General features: G+C 37.8%; 1 protein-coding gene across 8 annotated transcripts in view; it reads right to left on the bottom strand.

Annotated features, from left to right (window-relative positions):
- Nucleotides 1-18622, bottom strand: part of LOC143022205 (zinc finger Y-chromosomal protein 2-like) — a 67018-nt gene that overhangs the window by 16753 nt on the left and 31643 nt on the right. For 3 of the 8 annotated variants that reach the window (XM_076180308.1, XM_076180306.1, XM_076180307.1), the window contains one exon: nucleotides 14250-17237. The exons of 4 other annotated variants lie outside the window; for them this stretch is intronic. The gene's annotated coding sequence lies outside the window, so the exon portion shown is untranslated. Of the gene's footprint in view, nucleotides 1-14248; nucleotides 17238-18622 lie in introns of those variants that run through there. One more of the 8 variants, XM_076180309.1, reaches the window with a different exon arrangement.

Genomic DNA, 18622 nt, shown 5'->3' with positions numbered 1-18622 from the left:
AATGTGTCTCATCTCCTACTCTCCAAATTATCATGCCAAGCCTCAAATTCAACTTAGTTTATATCCTTGATATCTAATGATCATATCTAGATTTGAATTCATGTATTGTTGCAACTTGAGCTATATCACCTTCTAAGCTATTCCAAGTACTTATACATCTATAAGGAAAACTGTATTTCTTCATATCTTTTAGATATGCAGTCTTCATTAATTTATTTTTGTGACCTTTAAAAGCCCTCTTATCCATAATAATGAGATCTCTTCTGTCAGTGTAGTCTATTCCTTTTATTTAGTGACCTGAATAGTGTAATGATCTTCAATCTTTCAAAGTTGGCACATCATGTGCAGTCTTTCCTCTTGTGGTTTACCTGTCAGGCTGGGAACATGTTTGAGTGCCTGGGCCAGATTTACCAATAGTCATAGTAGACCATTGGCCTTAGGCCCATGGGTAACTGGAGATCCACTGAAACCAATTTGTCATACAAGAATGGTAAAATATTATATATATATATACATATATATATATATATATCATAATGTAAGTTACATTATTACAATATGGTGTATTTTTGTTTACATTTGGCAATTCAAAATAATCACACCAAAGAACAAAAGAAAGAGCTGAATACATGAGTCTATATATTTTGACTACTAACTGAACTGTACCTCTGAAAATGATTGCAGTTAACAGTTGAAACATATGGACTTGTGTATCTAGCTCTTTTTGTTCCAACTGTGGTGTTAGTTGTGATATATATACACCAAGGGCTTTTTCCTCCTTATAAGGGAGGTAGCCACGTCAAAATGCAAATACCCACTCCTACCTATTCCACTCCTATTCACTACCTTTCCCTTCCTCTCATCTTAGCTCCTCATGGATGATGGTTCATCCCTGTATTCTGCCCACTAGCCTGGGTCAGAGGAGGCAATGCAGCAAGACACAACACATCTACAGCAAGGCCACTTCACGCAATTGGCTACCCCACCTCTTCATCCTTTCAGACTTCATCAAAATATAACCACTCTCTTACATCACAATATCATCTATATACAGCCATTCTCCATTCACCCCTATCTCCTGCCTCTCCCTTCATTGCTCAACAGACACTCCCCTTTTGCTCACTGCCCCTTTCACCCCATCCATCCTTCTCATCCTTGGTTGTCCCCTCAAGTTCACTCCCTCCACCTCTGCCTTCCTCACCTTTTACTAATCATTCTGCACTCATTCTTCCCAAGTGTCCAAACCATCTTAATACTCTCTCATCAGCCCTATCTGCCATCTCCTTTTTCTCTCCTCATTTCTCATTCTATCCAACCTTGTAACCCTTATCATACCTATCATCTATTTCATCTCAAACACACTTAAACTTTCCCTCTCTGCTTCTCTTAAATTCTAGGTCTCTGTCCCACAGTGCCATTGGCACAATCACCCCTTCATATAGTCTCCTACTTGCATTCATTACCAAATACCTATTTCTCATTACACTTTGCAATCCCCCCCAAGGCATTTGTTTCTTTCAGTCTACAATTTACTTCCACCCCAAATACCTAAAGCCATCCACTTCCTCCAACCTCTCTCATTTAAGACTTATTTCCAACTCGCTGCCATCCTCTCCCCTTGTACACCTCATCACCTTACTTTTACTCACATTTACCTTTAACTTTCTTCTAATGCATACCCTCCCAAACTCTGTCACTCTGTTGAAATTCACTTCATTCTTTTTACTCCAATTCCAGACTTTGTCCAGGTCTTCCTGAAAAGATTTGCAATCTTCTTCGTTACTTACTCTCTTCAATAGTTTCGCATCTTCTGCAAAGAAGTTTATATAGCATTCAATTCCTTCATCCATGTTGTTTATATAAATAGCAAACATTATCAGAGCCAACACAGAACCTTGGGGGACTCCGCTTACCATGTTTTCCCATTTTGAGTTCTTTTCTCTAAGTATCACTATCATTTTTCTTCCCTCCAAGAAGTCTTTCATCCATTCTAATAATTTTCCTTGTATTCCACCTATTGTTTCAATTTTTCTTAGTAGTCTTTTGTGTGGTACTTTGTCAAAAACCTTTTGTAGGTCCAGGAAGGCACACATATGTATTTACCTAATTATGTTTGTCTATGGAAGGCAGATGTGGAGGGAGTGAACATGAGGGGACATCCTAGGATGAGGTGGATGGATGGGGTGAAGGGGGCTTTGGGGAAGAGGGGAATGTCTGTTGAGGAAGGACGGGAGAGGACAGAAGACAGGGGTGAATGGAGAATGGTTGTATATGGAAAATGTTGTGATGCATGAGGTGGAATGGATGGGGGAATGGGGGGTGAGGTAGTATGTGTGAGAAAAAATTTTGACGCAGCCTGAAGGGATTTCTCCCCGTCCTCTCCTTTATATGGGGGGACGGAGAAGGGGGGTCGCCGATTTAATGAAGCGGCCTTGCTGTGGATGTGCTGTGTCTACTGCCCTGGGTCAGAAGCAGTGTCGCAGGACAGTGGACAGGGTGCAGGGATGACCCATCATCTAGGAGGTGCTAAGATGGGAGGGAGGGTGGAGGGGTGTGGAGTGTTTTCAGGGATGGAATGGGTGGGAATGATTTTATGCCTTGTCCTTTTTGGCTACCTCCCTGGTAAGGGAGAAAAAGCCTTGGTATATGTATGTATGTATGTTTGTCTAATTGTGACTACACACCATTCCTTGTTTCCATCTTCCAAACTTAGACTTTGAATTAATTTTTGTACTCACCACCATATATTGTACCATGCAACCAATACTTACCCCATTGTAGTATGTAGGTGTGTGATTCAAAACAATCTTGAATCGTGTGTTGGACATGTGATTGACAACTATTACCTTCCTAGATGAGTGATCAGAGCTCATATATGGTCTGATCTACAAGTAATGCTGTGACCTTACACACACACACACTTCAAACATTTTAAGCTTTTACTCAAGTGACTAATGCGCTGCAAGAGAGAGGGGTGGGTGGATTGTGTACAGCTGGACCTAGACAAGGTATTTCATGAAGTACCTCAGTCAACTTATGTGGAAATTGGAGCATGCTGGAGGACTGAGAGGCAAAATGTTAGAATGGATTAAGTATTTTTTTATGGAAAGATACATGAGGACAGTAGTAAAGGACAAGTTGTCAAGCTGGAGAGCAGTAATGAGCAGAGTACCACAAGGTTCAATGCTTGCACCAGTAATTTTTCTTGTCTATGTTCAGCTGTCAATCAAAGATTACCACAGTGCTTTTCAGTGCCTTATTTCATCATTATGACACCCTGTATCTGTATGCCTTTGTGGGCCATATTATTCCTTGTCATTGGCACGATTCCCAAGAACCTGAGTGATGTGGAAAAGGCCTGTATTATCGCCTGGAGGAAGGAAAAACTCACTGTGAGGGAGACAGCAATGAGGATAGGTTGTGGGGAGGTGACCATTTGATGAATCATGTCATCTACCCCCTTACACCATCCCACACCAAAAACCACACCCTGGTCGGGCTAGGAAGACCAAGACCACTGATGCATTGCTATGTCATGAGGTAATTGAGATCCCTTGCCTGATGGCATATGACCTAAAAAGAATGCATCCTAAGCTGTTGGGGAGCATCTCAGTGCGAACAATTCAAAGCCTCAAACTTACTTGTTGTCATGCCACGAAGAAACCACTGTTACGAAGGAAAATGGCAGTGAAAAGACCTGACCTTGCTAAGAAGCATAAGGACTGGATCAATGAGCAGTGGCAACTTGTCCTGTATAGCAATGAAAGCACTGTTCATTGCATTAGAACTGCTTCTGGCCTTGTAAGTAGGCCTTCTGACAGTGACAGACATGACCCCAAGTACACAATCAGTACTGTGAAGCATTCTGATTTGGTGATGTGTATTTACCTGATTGTACTGTCTCCTATTCTCTAATTTTCTTACATACCTAGACTCAAATTCATATTTCGTTCCAACTTAATCTCTTTGGTTTCCAATTATCGTATTTAGATTTGAACTTGTATATTGTTTGAGCTTGAGCTATATCACCGGAGTTATTCCACATATTTATACATATGGAAAACTTTCTTAATTTACTTCCATGACCTCTTAAAGCCCTCCCATTTTTTCAATCATGAGATCTCTTATCAATGCAACCCCCCTTAGGGTGGGAGGGGGTTTCTACTTACTCCCAAAGAACACAACAATGAACAGAGACCTCTACAAGAAAGTGCTTGAGGACCACATGTTCCCTTTATTTGGGGATTCACGACACAGAGTTCCTCATAAAGGACTGTGCTCCATGTCATACTCTGAAGAAGGTCAGGGATTTCATTAAAGATCATGGTTTGGAGTTGCTGTACTGGCCAGGGAACAGCCCCGATCTCAACCCCATCTAGAATTATTGGGCATTCACAAAGAAGAGGCTGACTTCTTGTAACACTTCTGTCTACCTTATACAAGAACTTGAGACAATGCGAGTCCAGAACATGGGTATAAAATAATTCCAGTCTCTTACCAACTCCATGCCTTCCCGAGTTTGCCAGGTCATCAAGAGGAAAGGGCAGATGACCAGAAAGTAGTTGGTGGGTGGTAATATATATATTTTTTACCATATGTATTTCTTTGGTGTCATTGTGCTGTTGGGAGGTAGGGGCTGCCAGGGGTCAATCAAAATCATTCATGTGTACTGTATACATATACACATATATATAATATATATATATATATATATATATATATATATGCAGTAAACACTCAATATATCAAACTAATTGTGTGGAAGGCTTGGTCAGTATAGCAGAAAGTTCAATATATCCGAAGATTTTATAATACCAAACTTTGGGTTGATTTATGAGATGGAAGTTTAGTACACACTGCCCAACCAGTGTACCAATTACAGTAAACCCTCAATGTATCCAACTAATTGCAGGAAAAGCTTGGTCATTATGGCTGAAAGTGCACACTGTATGTATATATGTATTTACATGCCTTTTTTTGGGGCTACCTCCCTTATAAGGGAGAAAAGCCTTGGAATTTGTATGTATGTATGTATGTATATTTTCCATGCACCTGACATCCATACTGAACCTTGCACTGCATTTACCGACCTTGTTCGTAACTTTAGATGAAAGATTGGTAGGTCTCGCTAGGGTTGATACAGACAAAACCAGGTGTAACAAGGTTTGACATAATGAGGTATTATTGTATATGCATATGTGTATATACATATATAATTGTGATAGCAGTATGCAAGGAGTGGGGGCCCAATAACCATTCCTAGTTCCTCAATATTCATAGTATTTTCATTCCCCTAACCCCTGTAAACAGCAATGTTCACCTATATTCCAAGTCTGCCCAATGAAGCACCATGGTTAAAATCACTCCTTCATATAACCTTTTTGCGTTCATCCTGAAATATTTCTCATTATAATTTCCATTCCACCCAGACATTTATTCACTTCCTTTACTCTATAATTCACCACATCCATCCCTAGATATTTCAACTTTTCACTTCTTCAAGCCTTTCACTCTTTGTACTTGCATTCAATCAGCCACTATCATTCCTTGTACATCTCATCACTCTACCTTTGCCCATACTCAATTGCAACTTTCTTCTCACATAAAAAGTTAAGTCGACAACTACTTCAGTCTCTCCTGAGAATCAGCCACAAGAAGTTTCATCTGTAAATAACAACTGGTTCACTTCCTATGTCCATTCTTACCCACTAATTCCTAACCTTTGCTTAGCATCCTTACATTGTTCTCTTACTATCCCATCTATGTATATTGAACAGCCATGGTACTACTGCATATCCTTCCGAGTCCCACATTGTATTGTTGCTAACAATCTACCATTGCTTTTATCCTTATAGATAATATTGTTATCAAGATATTTTCCAAGTTTATGGTACTGGTTTAACTAGTAGGTAGTGCATATATGTAGCAGCATACTATTCCTAAGTTATGGGAATGTTAATCAGTCATACTTTAAGGGTGTATATGATGTACAATAATCGGAGTTTGGAAAGGAGTCCCATTAACATCTTAAAAAAATAAATAAATAAAAATAATAATAATACTGTAATAACCGAGATGTAATGTGATAATTATTTGTGTGAATATGTAACAGATTAAGTTGTTGCAAGGAGTTGTGTAGGTAGGATATTCTAATTGGATGTGTGATATAGTTGGGGACCAAGTGATACTCAGCAAAACAATACAATTTTGAAATAGGAAAAGACTTGGACGATCCACAAATAGACTTTTAGGTCAATGGGTGGTGGGAGCGGAGAGTGGAAAGTACTTGCAGGGAATTCTGTTAGTGATTATACAGGGTGAAGGAGCGGCAAATAAAGTTATGAATAGCCCAACATTCACTTCTTTCCTTTCCTGCCCCACAGCATGCCCTGCTACTCATGTACCTCTCCCCCTTTGATTGACCGATTTATGAAATTTTTGGCTTGAAGGCCAAGCGCAGGAGCCGGTAGGCCATTCAGCGCCTTCTACCCCTTTGACACTTCCCCTATTCCATATATTTGTAGTACGTTCTGCAAAGCTTCCCTGTCAACAACTCTATCACATTTTTTCCAAGTCTACGAAAGACAACCCACTTGAGAGATAATTAATTATTGCCTCTAACTTCACTAATTTTGGCTACCTCCCATGTAAGGGGGAAAAAAGCCTTTGGTATATGTATGTAATTTCACTATGTGAAAAACTTGTAGCCCCACACTGACTGACAACAGTCCTCATGCCCTCCCAAAGATCTCTCTAGGAAGAAACTTTGGACTGTTGTCTATGTTATATTGGTGTGACCATTTCTATGTCACTGGCTGAAAATGGTAGAAGAGCATTCTCTGGTTGTCAGCTCTCCAAATGTAAAAAAAAAAGTGTAAGGAATATAGTTGAAGACGATAGACATCTTGGGCCAAATCCAAGGATTGAGTGTCAGCTCCTCCTAATGGGCATGAGGGGGTTGACATGTTTTGAAAATTGGATGCTTCATTGTCCATCTTGTAGGATCACCATGTAAGTACCTGTCATTGCTTGCCTTTTGTTTAGTACTTCTCACACACCTGTCCTAACACAAACACATGATCTATGCACCCATTCCCTCTCCTTAATCCCTACTGCTCTTTCCTAATCACTAATCTTGTCCTAGTATGAAGCAGTCCTACAATAATACAACAATAACAGCAGTACAAACTTTCTTTCCTGAGAAATCAATGAGAGAGCTTGAAGATCTTTGCCAACCACTGTGGGGATAGAGGTTTTCAGTCAAAATCAAGGCAACAACTACTATTAGTAATATCATCTGAAATAGATATACTGGGATGGCTTGGGTATATGGACAGAATGAGTGAGGAATGGCTAACAAAATGTGTGTGGAGAGCAGAGGTGGACAGAGTAAATTTAAGGGGAAGACTGAAAGGGAGATGGATAGATGGGGTGAAAATTATTTTGGGTAAAGGGGATATGTCTGTTGTGTGGGGAGGGGAGAGGCCAAGAGATAGGTGTGAGTGAGAAGTTTTGTGAATAAATGATAAATTGATGCAGCCTAACGGGATTTCCCTTAGTCTTCTCAATTTATTCACAAGTGGAGGGGGGGGGTTACTATATAACGAGGCGGTGAAGGAGAACAGCTGTGTCTTGCTGCACTAAACATGACCTAAGCAATGGCAGGGAAGGCTTTTCATCCATATGAAGCTAAGATAAAAAGGAAAACAAATGGGTGTTGGATAGATGAGGGCACAGGATGGGTGAAGGATGGCTATATGCCTTGGCTGGCTACATCTCAAGGGGGCCTTCTTGGTATATGTATGTATACAGTATATCATTCCCATCAATCAACACCCACCCACATACCTTACCAACTACACTAAAAGAGACAGATCTCCAAAACAATTAGTCATGTTTGGCGGGGATGACCCGTCATTCGGGAGGTGCTAAGATAAGAGGGAGGGTTGAGGGGTGTGGAGTGTATTCAGGAATGGAATGGGTGGGAATGTTTTTTTGCCTTTTTCATTTTGGCTACCCCCCTTGTAAGGGGAAAAAAGCCTTGGTATATGTATGTATGTTTGTCTCTATTCCCCTAGTACAGCAGGATATATGCATTCTGCCAGAGGTGGGTGGTCCAATTTGGAAGTCTGTTTATCCAATTAATCGGATTTGCATTTTCGAATTAGATAATTGAATTGGACTAACCCCTGCCAAACAAATCTGATAATCACAATCGGACTACCAAAAATTTAAAGCAATGTGCAACTGATCCAGGTCACAGTCATGTTTGCTTTTCACGAGTTAATAAATTTTTCCATATTTTTCTCATATGAATATTTTTTGTTTTATTCTATTCTATTCACTTTCATAATTTCTTTGTTATATATTTCAATTAAAATAAAATTATTATTTTTTATCTTAGAAGCTTGGTTTCTCTTTGTATTAGTTAAAAATGGCTTATTTACAGTAAAAAAGCATTAAACTCCCTTTAGAAACATTGAAAATGGCTTTAAAATCATTGAATTGCTTTTAAAATATCAAATCGCATTTAAAAAATTAACCAAATCAGATAATCACTAATCAGACTTAGATTCTTTAGCACCCAAATCGGATAATCAAATCGGACTTGACAAGCTGACAAATCAGTAATCTCTAATTGGACTTCAATTTTTTCGAATCGCACCCACCTCTGCATTCTTCCAATACTAATCTACCCTGTCAGATATGTAGTAGCTCAAATTGTAACTGTAGTAGAAACAGTATCATTTATAGCAGTAGTGGTATAATACTAACAAACAGGGAATGTCACGTTTAAGAGAGCAGTACATGACAGCAGAAAAAAAAAAAAAAAATCTGTTACCCTGGATTCTGTAGACTTGAACAGAAAACCGAGGAAGCTATGACTGAAGTCCCAGTCTAGATTTTTTTATGTCTTTTCCACAACACTTCCACATGGCCAGAGAAAAACAGTAGTAGAAGTAGTGGCAGTGGCACTCGTTTTAACTAGCAGTAGCACTAGTAATATGATGCGACTCTTCCCCATCATTTAGTCCTCAACACTTTCAGGATAAGTGAAACATAGTTATGATTATCTATATATATCAAATGTATATTTCAACTATGGTACCTAATCCAAACTTGGTAATCTAAGAAGCAAATGGAACAATAGCTTATGAGCCAAAAAATGTGTCAATTAGCTCTAAAATGAATAACACCAGACAGACCAGAACACTTCATATATACACAACTGAAAACCAAGTGGGTGAGTGGAGAGAACTTTTTGAAAGAACATTTTGTAGGTTGGGAAATATATGACATACTTTATTCAGCTACCAGGTTTCCAATGAACCTACCAGCACCATCTTTTTTCCCACCTCAGCAACTTTGTATATGAGATCCTTTCTGTCTTTGGCAATACAGATAATCGAGGTCTAATCTCTTATATACAGATACGAAGAGAATATATAAAAATCCTTAGGATTACTACATCAAAATGAACATCTGGTAATTTGTATACAGCTGCTATTTAAACCATATTTGAGTGTTTGAACTACAGAAAGCTGAAACCTGCCCATTAATGAAAATAATAACACATGAAATCTGGGAAAAAATAAAAACTTTTCTAACTTGATAAACTTTGACCAGTAACCAATCATAAAGCCAATGATATTGCTAATACATCAACAATATTCTCACCATTTATATAGCTACTCTAATACTCAAAAAAATATAATGCACTAAATCACTATAATGAATAGATGAAATAAAACAGCATCATGACACTTTACGTTAATGTATCTACTTAACAAGTGCTTGATGAAACATCAAGGCTTTCAGTGAAGAGGTAACAATACCATTTAATAAACATTTCTTAGTACTAAGTACCAAGTTACCCCAATCCCAAGAAAAATTTCTTCATAACTCCCCTCCTGAAACAAACGAAAGGTAATACACAAATAATTTCCACCTTCAAAAAATCAATCTAATTTACAAGTCTCAACATATTACAACATCCCATTCTAGTACATGACTGAAGCCACCAGCTTTCATTACAAATATTCTGCAATTATGCTACTTCATTACAATAATTAGGATCACAGGATTGTTATAATGGGCTAGTTTCACAATATGCAGCTGAAATAGAAATACATTCTTTAAATGCTTTCTCCCTTCAAATGATGATGCTAACCCCCCCCCCCAAGAAAAATAAATGCAAATGTGTGTTTATTCTTACCTAATTATAAAGTAAAGGAGCCATGTTCATTAGATCCCATCTTCTAATCTCCAATTTATCAGACTTTACCTCAAATTCATGTACAGTTTCAACTTAAACCTATATCCTCAATTTCCAATTATCATATTTAGATTTTAATTTGCGTGTGTGTGTACGCATGTATTTACCTAGTATTCACCTAGTTGTATTATACGGGAAGGGGAGCTATGTTCGTGGTGACCTGTCTTTGTATCTCGCAACATCTAGTTTGTTCTTAAATTCTTGTATGGTGTTTGTGAGACAGAGAGCCAGATAGAGAGAAAGAGAGAAAGAGAGAAAGAGAGAGAGAGAGGAGAGAGAGAGAGGAGAGAGAGAGAGAGAGAGAGAGAGAGAGAGAGAGAGAGAGAGAGAGAGAGAGAGAGAGAGAGAGGGGGAAGAGAGAGGGGAGGGGAAGAGAGAGGGGGAGGGGAAGAGAGAGGGGGAGGGGAAGAGAGAGGGGGAGGGGAAGAGAGAGGGGGAGGGGAAGAGAGAGGGGGAGGGGGAGGGGAAGAGAGAGGGGGAGGGAAAGAGAGAGGGGGAGGGAAAGAGAGAGGGGGAGGAAAAGAGAGAGAAAGAGAGAGGGAGAGAAAGTGAGAGTGATGTTCACCATGGACTTGGATCCTGTGTCAACTCATAATTGACAGTTATTACTTATTACCCTCCCATACAGAGTTCATACCTCTGAGCTCACACATGGTCCAATCTATGGGTAATGCTGTGATTTTACACACACACACACACAACTTCTTGCCCACTAAAGTTGGAGTGCCGGCTTGCATTGCAGTGATACTGAAATTCTCAGCCCTGGGTGTGGCTTCAACTCTGATCTTGTGTTTACATGTATATATCCATATATATCATACACACACAAATTGGAACAAATTGGACAAAACAAAAGTGTGTGCAAACACCGTACAAGAATTTAAGAACAAACTAGAAATTGCAAGATACAAAGATGGGTCACTACAAGCATAGCTCCCCCTCCCATAGAATACAACTAAGTAAATACAACTAGGTAAATACACACACACACACAATATATATATATATATATATATATGTAAGCGGAATAGGAAACACAGGAGTCTTAGTCTTGAGTTTATTCCTGGAAAGAAGTGACAAATATTAATGTATTAGTTTTAAGAGATCAGTTTTTAAATGTAGTTGGTAAAGTTTATGGGAAGATGTTAATTGAAGAGCCTGAAAGAGCAGAGTTTAGAAAAGGAAGAGTTTATATATAAACTTTCTGTAGTAAGACAGATGTGTATGAAGTTTTTGGCAAAGGGATAAGATATCTTTTGGATTTTTATGGATATGAAGAAGACATATGGCAGAATTGACAGAAATGTGTTTTGTTACAGATGTATGGGATAGGGGGAAATCTGTTGGGGGTGGTCAAAAGTTCTTAGGTGAGTAGTAGAGCTTGTGTGAGAATACATAATGGAAAGAGCACGGGGTTTGAATTAAGGGTGTGAATGTCACCATAGTTGCTCAATGAATAGATGAATAGGTTGGTGAGAGAGGTAAATGTGATGGTGGCAGGGATTTGGAGTAGAGGGGAATGGAGTAGTGTGGGTGAAGGTGAATTATCGAGTAAGAGAAGCAAGTAAATGTCTTGGGACACTGAAAAATATCATGAGAAATAGCTATACAAGGACGAATACTGTATGGAGCAAAGAATTGGAATTTGAATGAGATAGAGGAAGTGTTTAAGAAGTATGATGGAGGGCAGTGATTAATGAGGAGGTAAGGCAAACAGTAGAAGTAGAAAGAGCTGGCAGATAAGGTTATTCAATGAGTGCTGAGGTAGTTTAGGCACATGAAAAATATGAATGAAGTAGCAAAAAAGGAGCAAACAGAAGAGGAATGCCTGTTGAGCAAGGAAGAGAGATTGCAAGAAATTGGAGTGAATGGAGAGTAGTTGTATATGGACAAGGAAATGATTTGGACCTAAGGAATTTCTTGTTTGTCCTGTATATTTTATGAGTGGATGAGGGGGGGGGTGTCACCATATAATAAATCAAAGAGGGTAAACCAGCTCCAGCTGTTGAGCCCTACTGTGTCATGCTGTATTGCCTCTGACCTGAGCAATGTAGAAAGGGACAAGGATAACCCTTCACCCATGAAAAGTTAGAATAAGAGGGATGACAAATAGGTTTTTAGGTGGGTGTGGGATGGATGTAGGGTGGGTTTATGTTTTGACTTGGCAAACCCCTCTTATCCGAGGGGAAAATACTTTTGATGATTGTACAGAATATATACAGTAATCCCTCCCATATTCATACTAATTGGGCCACAGGATGTTTATGTATTTGTGAGGTTAAAGGTTGGGGATGAGGAAAGATGATCATGATGGCAAGGGGGCAGTTATCCACTGGCCCAGAAGTACAGCAATCTCTCCCATATCCATTCCAACTGGACCATAGGGTGTTCAGATAATGGCAGTTTAGATATGGGAGGTATTACTGCATAGTAATCCCTCCCATATCTGAACCTTACCAACATCCAAACAGGCTCCAGAGTAGTCTGGTGTCCACACACTGTGACCAATTCACATGTACGCCATTTGGTGATGCACACTGCGCTCCCTGCCTCTCACTGAAACCATATGGGTTTTGCTATTTCTCTGTTGTTTTCCAACCAGTGAACACTGGTGGTATGACAGCAATTTCCAAAATTTATGTACTTTTTTTTTATTTGTAGTACCACTATGGCTGCAATTGCTTCCATTTGTGTTTTGCAAATGCATCATCTTTCATTCATTTAAAAACTAAAATTTAGCATTTAAGTGGTGGAATGGAGACCTGACAGGAGGTGGAGTAAAAATTTACCTGGTATATCCAAATACTTCCCAAATCTGAACACCATATGGCCCAATTAGTTTGGATATGTATACATTTACACACACACATATATATATATATATCCTAAGTCATGCTTAAATCATGCCAGTTAAGCTGCAAATATTAACAAACTTCAATAGGTAATTACAAAAAAGATCATAATAACTGATAACCACTATCTGCTGGCATCAAGGATGCTCCAAAATCAAGTAGGCATCCCAATTATGAAGTCTAAAATTTTGAGAGGGGTAAAAACAAACAAATGTTTTGGCAGTTACACTTTACCAAGACCTTTTGAGGGTGACTTAGCAATATGTTGATCACCTTGACCATTTATGATATGAATTTCATCATTTTACCCTTATAATACAGACAACAAGTTTACTCCTTTAAACACATATAATACTGTGTGGATGGTTTTATTTTGGCAATACATGTATTTCACCATCTCAATGAATTACTGAAGTGGCATTGCTTCACCTGCTGTAGCTTGGAATTTAACAGCGGCAGAAAGAAGAAATTTAAATGTGTTTGAGATGAAGTTTCTGAGAAGCATGGTCAGGGATACGAGGGTGGATAGAACGAGGAATGAGGCAAGCAGGAGAGCAGGGGTAGAAAGGGAGATGACAGATAGGGCAGGTGAAAGACTATCTGGATGGTTTGGGCACATGGAAAGAATGAGGATAGATTAGCAAAGAGTGTGGAAAGCAAATGTGGATTCAGCAAACTTGAGGGGAAGATCGAAAGACAGATGGATGGACGGAAAAGGGGCTTTGAGCAAGAGGGAATGGTTTGGAGGAAAAGTAAGTGTGAGTGGAGAAGGTTGTGTATGGATGATAATTTCATGGCCCAAAAGGTCTTCTCAATTTTTCGAAAGGAGGGATGACAAGGGAGGATTACCATGAAGTACCTGGCCCTACTGTGGATGTGCTATATCTTGTTGCATTGCTTTTGACCCAGCCAGTGGGCAGGAAACACGGATGACCTTTCATCCACAAGGAACTATGATAAGAGGGAAACAAATGGGTGGTGGATAGGAGTAGAGTGAGTGCATGCCTTGGCTGGTGTGTGTATGTGGATATAGTGTGTGTGTGTGTGTGTATGTATAAATATATATATATATATATATATATATATATATATATATATATATATATATATATATATATACATACATATATATATATATATATGTATGGAAAAGGTGGTAGAGAAACAAGGGTTGGAGCGAGAACACTATATTCCTCAAGGAATATAGTGTTCTCACTCCAACCAGCATTTCTCTACCACCTTTTCCACTCATCTGTCTTACCTTCATAGCAATATATATTATATATATATATATATATTATATGCATATACACACACACACATATATATATATATATGTATAATCTCAAAGAAAAAACTAAACACCTTGATAGAATGTATTTACCTAATTATAGGGTACAAGAAAGGAGAAATGCTCACGAGTCCTGTCTCTTACTCTCCAATTATCATACCAAGCTTCAAATTCTTGAAAGGTTCATTCCAAGTTGGCCAATACAGTATATCCTTATTCTCCAATTATCGCACATTTAAAATAATGTATTGTTCCAGCTTGGGTTATGTTACCTTCTAAGCTGTTCCAAATATCTATGCATCTAAATAGAAACTATTTAAAATCCTTTAGACATTGTCTTTCTCAATTGTTCTCATGACCTCTTAGATTGGAGCAAAATATGGAAAATGAACTTATGATTATTCCTCTGTACTGATATTAATTGAACATCTTTCATTAATATCTTTTATTGTTTTTTATTGTTTTATTTTTATTTTTTATTCTTTTTTTTTACAATCTAAATTTTATGAATGTTTGCATTGCAAAATATTCATTGTCTGCCAGCTGCATTGTCTGCTAGCTGCATGGTCATGACCTCAGCTGCATGGTTTACCAAGTACATTTATGTCCAGTATTTACCCTTTACCTTTTTACCAATAGGGGCATTATTCAATAATGATACCAATACTGAAAAACTAAAAAATAAGATAATATAAAAAGTTGTATAGTAAATACATACACACACTTTTATATTTATTTATTTTGACTTCTTAGTTTCTCAATGTTGATAACAATCAACCCCTTGCATATCTCACTACATTGCACAAATATAATAAATTCAACAAAGCAAAAAGCTACACCAGCAACATACTACTCAAAAATCTGCAAAATTCCACCACCACCACAGGCCACATTGATACAAAACATATTCACACTCAGATCACAAAACAAACACTTCAAGGCAGACTACCAAACTCCCATACTCCAGTTATTAACTCCACAGAAAAATCACTCATGAGAAGCAAGAACCACACTTGTATACTTTCATTCAGGTTACCATCCTGCCATAAAACAGTACTAACATAGAACATACCTGGCCACAGAAACTGCCCCAGATGCAAACATCATACAGGAGACAGTAAACACCTCATTTTGCACTGTCTCACCCTAACCATACCCAGACAATAACAATATTTTGTTCTTGAGCAACTCAAGGGCCAATCTGGTAGTTGTAGTCATTTACATGTGCTGTGAGTTTCCAGCAAGAAAGATCTGAGGCAACAGATTGACAATGATTGATTGTTGATAACATTATTACTGCCCCTATTTGTAATGAGAAAACACTGCCAGTCATTTCTATTGGAACGGTTTGTAGCAAACGGTAAACATTTCAATATGCCACAGCTTAATTTCTTTTATAACTTAATAATGGAACAGGATCTTTTGATAAGATTGAAGATACTGGCCATATTGATACAGAATATGTAAATTATGATACTACTTGTCTGATGGCTTGCCTACCATAGTCTACAAACACAGGAATGTACCATCCAAGTATGTTTTAAATTTTATAACATTTTATTTACTATTTTAAATAAAGTGTGATAACATTTAATTAAGAGATCATTTACAAGAGTTCAGTTTAGTGTTTAGGAGATAATCTTCCTCTGGGATTAGCATGGGCCTCGGCAAATCTTAACTTTTATCCTCAAGGATGCATGGTAAGTATCAAGACTTGGTTTCAAGAAAAAATAGCATCCTTGATGTCGGCAAAGATGGTAATCTCTCCTTATCTGACTTAGTCTTACAAAGACAATTTGTTTCATACAAAAACATCACTTACAAACTTAGCACCAAACCCTTTAAATAAAAGAACAACAATACATTTATTTATCAAATTACAACTGGTCTTACACAAAATCTGCTATTATCAGTCATTATATATAACATCCCACCCTATATCAATGTGCACACAGGACTTAAACTAATTTTTCATTGAGTAACATTAATACAAAAAAATAATAATAATAAAATCAATAAACCCTGTTTAAATTAGGATTCAATTTAATGCAGTCTTCAAATCTTCGACAGCCAATACAGCATATACTTTACACAACCACACTCAAATTTGTATTTTCAACTATTCTTCTAAATCAACACTGGTTCTTCCTCTTGGTTTTCTTGTATTTCTATCTTCAATATTGGGCCATGAATTATAGTCATTTGTCTGTATAATATGTAGGTGTTTCATGAAACTGTCAATCAATATCCCTAAAGATCTTGTATCTCTCCGGTGAGATTAAAACATTGTTTTCTAATTTCACTTTAAACCATTTCTGGAAAGTCAAAGACGTTTCACTTGTGTACTTTCTAAGTGTATACATTTGCCTTAATATCTCCATTGTTAATTCTTTCTGTGATCTTTCTCAATTCTATCCAGCTACAAGCATAAAATGTGTGCATTTATGAACCATTTGAAAATAAACTCTAAATCCCACTATGAAGGGCTCACTTATTTAATACAACGCTGAAGAGCTTCACCTTTAATAGGTTCTTCAATTTTCCCATGAAATATTATCACTTTTCTTTCACTAAAAGTGTATTAACTCATATACCTTGCATTCTTGTCTGAGACACTTGTTCATCTTCGTCAAACTTTACTGTGAACAAATCTGTCATTTGCTGCAAGCTATGAAGATGAAAAATTAAATATTGTATATAAGAACACAAACATGTTTGTTCAAGCGAGACATCACTCAATGAATCTCTCGCCAGTTAACATCTGCCTTAAATAGTAATAATATGTTCCATGGAGTAGATCTTGAGGCATTTCCATATCCTGCAAAATAAAACAATTGTGAGGAAATTTGGTATTGTATTTTGTCAATAATAACCAGAGCTTCAATCCATAGAGACAACAGTGTTAAAGAGGTGGAGTCAGAGCTGGTTAAGGAGCGATCTAAGGAAGGTAACAGAAGTTAAGTGACTAATACTGTTCTTTGAATGAAGGCAGATTCTAGTTATGAAAGAATTCTACATGAATCTGGTTTATAGGGATGACACTAAAATCCCCAAAATATTGAGTATAAAACTTCTGCACTTAATACCCCATACAGGCAATGAACCTTGGTATGGTATATAAAACTAAGGCAAGGAGCATACATAAGAATGGGTGTTGCTATGGCCAAAGCTGTGATCTTTGTCTTGTATACTCAACTGTTGGAGCAAGTAATCACTGCTAAGAATCAAAGAAAAATGTGGGACTTGAAGCCTGTATCCTTCTGAGTGTACCACCAGAGCACATACAAAACTATCAAATACTTGTATGCCCTCTTAGCACTACTGGCCAAGCTGACTTTTACATATTGTCCACAGCTAACATCAAACATTTTCATTCATTCATGGGTGTGTCCTCTGCCTCATAAATGGTTAAGAAAATTCATAAGGCACCCAAATATGAGAAATCATAAGGCACCTAAGTTTGTTCAAATCCTGCACACCTCTCCAAATTCCAGTAGTGATTGATACCTGCCCCAACAGTCCAAAGGCATAGGACAAAAACGATGGCTTAGGCTGTAGCTACATGCCTCCTGGCATAGGCTCCTCACCACATAAGTTTGCAAGATATATGTAATTAATATAAATTAATTTTGTAACAATACCAATGAAATCACTTAATAGTTAAATATTACCTCTTCATTTATTCATTAATAACTGTCCCACCAAAACCTATAGTAGGCTATTACAATGCACCAGAACTAAATTGTTTACACAACATTTTCACTCTCATGGTAGAAAACCCGAGTGATACTACACCACATATCATTTCATCACAAAGTTAAAACACCAACCTTGACAATCCTAGATCTGAATATGAACGATGAACTACATAAGTTTGAACATGTTCTTCATGGGTGTGGAAATGAAATGCAAGAAATGATAAGTTTGGTACTGAGAAAAGAAAATCACCTCAAAATGGAGAGCTGTAACTCTTTCCATACTATGGGATGTGTATCCTTTTATTCTGGCTACAAGCGGGCCATTTTCAATAGCCTCCGTGGCATCCCTTCAATAAGGTAAGAGTGAAACCCATCACAATTAATCCCTTCCATACTGATATTGTTGTTAAGGGGTGTAGTTTACCAGTGCTTCTATCCTTATGGACAATCTCACATTGTTGTCATGCATAAACTAAGAATAATTCCGAAATAAATAAGGAGTTAA

The sequence above is a fragment of the Oratosquilla oratoria genome, chromosome 44 (genome assembly GCF_046742065.1).
Source record: "Oratosquilla oratoria isolate Oo_2021 chromosome 44, ASM4674206v1, whole genome shotgun sequence".
Taxonomy (NCBI): domain Eukaryota; kingdom Metazoa; phylum Arthropoda; class Malacostraca; order Stomatopoda; family Squillidae; genus Oratosquilla; species Oratosquilla oratoria.
This window is presented reverse-complemented; position numbering and strand designations above follow the sequence as displayed.